Below are 6,179 nucleotides of genomic sequence, written 5' to 3' on the forward strand. Positions count from 1 at the left end.
TATTGTCTGTAAAATGTTAAGCTTCTAATTTCTGTAACAAAAATTATCTTCAAATAGTAACTGGACCACACTTCAAAATGTTTATTATGCATGATTCTAAATATCTAAAAATAATTGTCTTCTGAGAAAATAATGTTGTGATCCGTAAATTCACCCATTAGCTGTTGCAAGCAAAATAGAGATGTGCCTATGTAACAAACAGACCACATTTCTGCTTGTATGTGCTTTTATGCCAGGCAGTCTCTAAATTTAGCTTAACAGAAAGAGGATGAGAAACTAGTATGTTTAAATATGGTTACTACCTTATTGATTTTCATCTTTCAACAAATAATATTTAAAGGCAGATAGTGAGAGTTTTCCAGATTGCTTTACTAAAAGGTGATGAAGCTGTTTAATAGTGGATACATTACAAGATTTTTTGGGGAGCTAGTTAAAACTCTAAACATCAGTACTAAAGTCGTAGTGAATGAATACAATCAGCAATGATGAGATGTGGACATCCAAAAGCTCTTGCACTATAGCTCTTTTAAATACTACAGCTAACCTAATAGTTTTCCTGGAGTTGCAGTGAAATTCTTATCCATGTTTTTTGATGGATGTTGTCAATGTTCTGAAATAACATAGTTGGCTGAATTTTCAATCACTGTTCCCTATTTTTACTGGAATTCCTGTGAAATTCTTACTCATCTCTTTGGATGTCTTTAATGGTCCAAGATGAATTTTTGTATGAACTTCTCAATTTATTCTTGGTATTGGAGTTGTTCTGTCATTTCAATTTAATATACTGCAAAGCTGTCTTGGTAATTCAGCCAAAAAAAAGTATTTAATACCAGTCCAATTAGAATATATACAGTCAGTACAGTTCAGAATACACACTTATATGCAGTTCTGATGAATCACAAAAATGATCATGCCCTAAGGATTTGCCTTCTGTCCTGCAGGTAAATAATTTGACTGTTTTTTTAACGGAAAAAATCTCAAAGGAAAATTCGTCGGTTTTATGTGGGTTATAAAAAGACTGGTAACAAACCAGCTTGGTTTTTCTTCACATTTTCACCAATCTAGAAATGATAGGGAGTGGTCAATAGATATTTTACAGCTTACCTGGACAAAGGTACCAAGAAGGTGTTCACATTTTCTCTTCCTGTCCTTTTCCTATGTAACTGTCCCAGTTTAAAGAAGTCCTCCAGATTTTTTTCTTATTTCTGGCTGGAACAGCTTAATTCACAGATCTATCTGGGGAGTGTACTATATATGTGCTTCTTTTATGTAGCTGGTACTCACATTGGGTACTTCCTATTTGCTACCTTTTTTCGGAAGAATATAAATGTTTATTGTTCATTAACACTTTTGTTTTTCTTATACCACCTAAGGAATGGTGGGAGTTTTTTGGTCTGTAAAAATTAGTAGACATGCTTCAAATTTTACAACCTGGCATGCACCCTTTCTATATATCAATATAGCTACCCATACATATTTTATATGTACACCTCTAATTACTTTTGCTGCAAAACTGTTGCCTAACACATCAAGTCTTCAGAAGGGATGCATTGGTAATTTTGGGTAAAAGGAGAAGAAATAGGATAAAGTATCTGTCCATAAGCACTAAGAGCACTTGGCAGCTCTCAGTATCAGGACTGGTTTGGATAATGGCGTGTGTTAGAGCCAGGTTGTTTGCAAACAGGACGTATAAAGCAAGACAGGGTCTGCCAGCACTTTATGTACAAGAACATGCTTTTAGAGATTTATACACCTAGATAGAGTAAGCAAAGTGTAAACATTATTCTTTGACTTACTGCTTTTCTCTATGCAGAGAGATTATAAAGTAGTATTTTAAGACAAATAACTTCAGAGTTACATTTCTTTCCCCAAAAAATCCGGAATGCAGAATTTACTGCAGCCAAGGATATATTTCTACATACTTAATGTTCTAAATTTCTTCTGATAACAGAAATTTTCATGAGATATATAGGCTAACAAATGGGAAGTCATAGATGTGTAACAGTGTGTGTAACATGGTTATTTTGTTCCAGAAGCCTTTTGAACATATGCCACGTGGTATTTTGATATAGAATAAGAGGTTACATAAACATAACACCTTTTGTCTCAAAGTAGATAAAATATGTTTGTTTTCCCTTCCTGTAGAGATGGAGTGCCGTGGACTTTACAGCAGGCTTCAGAATAACCCATATTGTTCATTTACACTTTTGTTTCCTTATACTGCCTGTGTTTGACATAACACAGCCCAAAAGAACTGGAGGAAAACATAAGTGGAAGTCATGGGCTCAAAACTCTCATACAAATTAAATCACATCTTACTCAGTTTACCCACTTGAGGAGAATAGCATGTGTTCATTTGATGTTCACTGAGCTAAGTTCTTCTAAGTAAACAAGGCATTCTTATTGGACTGAGGAATACTGTGTACAGCTAATCATTATGCAACAACAGACTGTAGTACTTAACCTTTGAATAATATGCTTGTGTCAAGCAATGGTGAACCGACTATGATATACACCTAATATTTCAGCTATTCTGGATGTAATTTACTCTCTTTTCATGTAAATTTAACACCTGCTACTCCGTAACAGAAGTGCTTTTATTGTGCATGTTGTGTATATGTGTGTTGTACAAGCCCTGTTTAACCTTGTGTGTGTGATGGCAGAACGGTACATCCCGTTTGCGTCAGTTGTTAACCGAGGTACCTGTGACGCTGAGTAATACACAACGCTGCTCCAGAGCTTTCTGAGACAAGCGATCCTATATTGCTCTTTTTATTCTCGTTTTCTTTTTCTTGAAGAATCAATAATTTTGACAAGAAGCCAGGGCAAAATCACATTTCAGTCGATCCAGATAAAAGAGAGTTTATTCCAGGTCAAAATAAAAGACTACAAAACCAGGAAAAATAAGTGTTGCAATAAGCTTGTTTGGCGTAGGGTTTTTTTTCCCTTCACAGAACAGGATGAATGATCTGAAGCTAATACTGATGTAAGATTCATGGGACTAAAACCTAGCCAAATGAGCTATCGCATATGCTGCCTCTAAAGAAGATTACTGTAATAAATCTTCAAATACCTAAGTACACCAAATGAAATTCTTAGCAGTATATTCAGCAGCAAATAGAAGATGTTGATTCAGAGATCCTGAAGGAGCACAAAGGCCGTGCATCCACCTCAGAGGATCCCAAAACCACGATTCCCTAGGAAACCTGAGACAGACACAGAAATGCATACCAATTTATAAGTAGAAATAAGGTGTGAATCACTAGTAAGGAAATGTCCCGGCAAATCACCCTACTTTCCCAAAGAATATTCAGTAAGTCTGTGATCAGGGTTTTGCCCTGTTTTGTACCTCCAATTTTCAAACCCAGACTGTTGCTCTTTGGGAATGTATTTATTGTCGCTGTTCTCCAAGTAACTTAAATGGCTAGTATACTAATACATATGCCAAGCTCAGGCAGTTGTACTGGCTGTTACATGATGTAAAGGAAGTCAGGTGTAACTGATAACAGGTATAATATTGTTATCTAGCTCATCAGCAAATAAAGGACAAACTGCTTTTTTCTACTGCTGTCTTCTACTGCTGAGGCTTCCTGTACGGGGCTCTTGCAAGCCTTGGCCAAACAGCTGTAGAATCAGGTTCATGCACTTCCTCCCTTGATGGGTGAAGGATTTACTCCCTTGCCAAATAAATAGACTAATAAAATAGACCTTGCTGTTTAGGGAACTGTGAGCAGAAAAGTTGATGCATGGACTTGCAATAGCAATTTATTGGAGAGGGATACAATTTTTGTACAAGCATACTTGGTTGCACATCTACCCAAAAGTGCTCTTCAAAGGTCATAGTTTTTATTCCGCGTAATTTCTGATTTCCGGTGATGCTTGGGCAGCAGCTCAGAGAGAGCTTACAGAGTTCATGGCCGTTTTGAACACACGTATCACAAAACTCTAGATGTCCCCCAGATAACACTGAGGTTGAAAAGGGAGAGGCCCCATGAGTCAGACTGGGTTTTCTCAGCTCACAAGTTTGGATTTTTGTGCCTCAGATCCAGCTGTATTCTAATTGACCCCTTTTTTTGGACTGACCCAGCCATCTTCTGAAGAGCCTATAATTATGTCAGTTGAGACCTAAAGTATTGACAGAAGCTGCTGCAAAATCAGAAATTAAAAAGGAGGAATCTCACCGTCAGTGTGGGGCAACTGAGGACTCTACTGCTCCCAAAAGGGACAATTCCCCACAGCCCCATGCTGCTAATTACCACTGCCTCTTGTTGGACCTAGTAATCACGCAGCCATACCACTCATCAGCATCATTTGTCAGCCTGAGTTAGGGAACACGTACAGAAAAGAACTGTTTGTTGGGTTTTTTAATGCATCGGCAAACTCACTGCACAGCCCCAAGATCACTAGCTTTGGTTGTGTGGGTGGAAACGTCATGAATGCATGGCCAAGGGCAGATCACCAGCATGATTGTAAGTCAGTTTACACCAAGCCTGAAGCCATACCCCAAGTATTTACTCAACAGATCACTTTAAAGATACGTCAGGTGTGTCTATAGGAGTTCCAGTCACTATACCACAGGCATATTGTCTAACAAGAACATGAAGGAGCATGAGATTTGCAACAGAAAGATGCAGGACGGGACTCAATGAGATTGAGAAATGGGAAGTCTCGGGTAGGTGGCTGGAATCAAAGGCTTTGGCAGGAGTTCTGATTGCTGTGCACTGGGACGGGAATGTGATGACAAGCCAAGAGCTTGGGGAAGAGGGAGGGAGCTGAAGAAAAACATTTCAGCTGCCTCCGACGATGGGCAGGCAGCCAAAACCATGCAAACCATTGGATATGTGCTTGGCACCAGCTCTCCCGGGAGAAAGAGTGGACAAAACAGAGAGGAAGAAGGAAAGAAAACATTAGCAAGGAAACCGAAAGCAACGGAGAGGTCGCTGTATCTCGGCTCAGCTTTACTCTACAAAGGTCATCACTAGCAGGCATAGTCCATGCCAGCTCTAGGTAGTCGCACAGTCTGATCACAGTCACACAGCTTCAACGTTCCACATCCTGGAACTCTAAGTCACAATTTTTATTTGATTGTAATTGCAGACCCTTGGGCACTTTCTAACAGCAACTAGGAAACTTGCTAAATCCTCTTCTTTTCCCAGGAGTATAAAAACAAACAGGCAGAAAAGCAAAAAAACCAAAAACCAACATTGACAGAGGATATTACCCACCCTATCATAAAAAGATCTGCTTCCCTTTTTCTAAAAGGAGTGTCTAAAAAGCAGATGAACTCTTGCAAAACTCCTTGAAGGGCTGAGTAAATACTGAAACGTTCTGTTGGTGTAGGAATAAGTAATTTTCACTAATGAATTTTGGTTTGCCTTGAAACTTAGCCAAAGTTTCCTCTCTGCTGGATCTGTACTATTTTTACAATACCTGTATTTGGATGTCAACCGGGAGCAAGCTTACTAGCTACCACAAAAATCTAGTTCAGAAGAGCGAGCCTTATCCCAAATGCTTTCTTATCTTGAAACGTATCAAAATATCACTTGCGTGATGTTCCCGCTTCTGTGAATATTTGGGAAAACCACTCGCCGCACCACACCCATAAGAGTGAGAGCAAAATGGCAAGTCACCGTATCATGTTTGGAAGGGGCCGAAGCGGAGGGCATTTGGGGAAGTTTGTAGAAAGAAGAATCTGTAGTAGAAGAACAGTGCGCATTTTTAGTACAGATGAAACCGATAGAGATGACCCGAGTTTGCAGGAGGGCTTTTGAAAAGAGGAGCTCTGCCAGGGGGATTGAACAACTAGGTTTAACACCAAGAGAACTCGTCGGGGACGTGCTGACACAGTTGCTTTCCTGGGGAGAGGATCCGAATGCCTTGGGCACGTTTCAGCAATAGGAGGAGCCGAGTGCCGATCTGGCTGTGAAGGGCAGATGACTTTGACTCCCCAGACAAGATCTTTCAGGGTTTATGGCCGTGCCGAAGCGCGACGTGAGGGGTGTTGGCAGGCTGCTGCGGGAGGGCGCGGTGGGGCGGCGGCGCGGGGCCGGGGAAGCAGCGTGGGGCCGGCCGAGGTCCCCGCAGAGGCTCCGCGGGCAGCGCCCGGCGTCCCTGCGCGGCACCGAAGTCGGGGCTCCGCGGCGGGGCTCGGGCAGGGCCCCTGCGTGGCACACGGGCGG

This window comes from Buteo buteo, chromosome 22, assembly GCF_964188355.1.
Source record: "Buteo buteo chromosome 22, bButBut1.hap1.1, whole genome shotgun sequence".
NCBI classification, from domain to species: domain Eukaryota; kingdom Metazoa; phylum Chordata; class Aves; order Accipitriformes; family Accipitridae; genus Buteo; species Buteo buteo.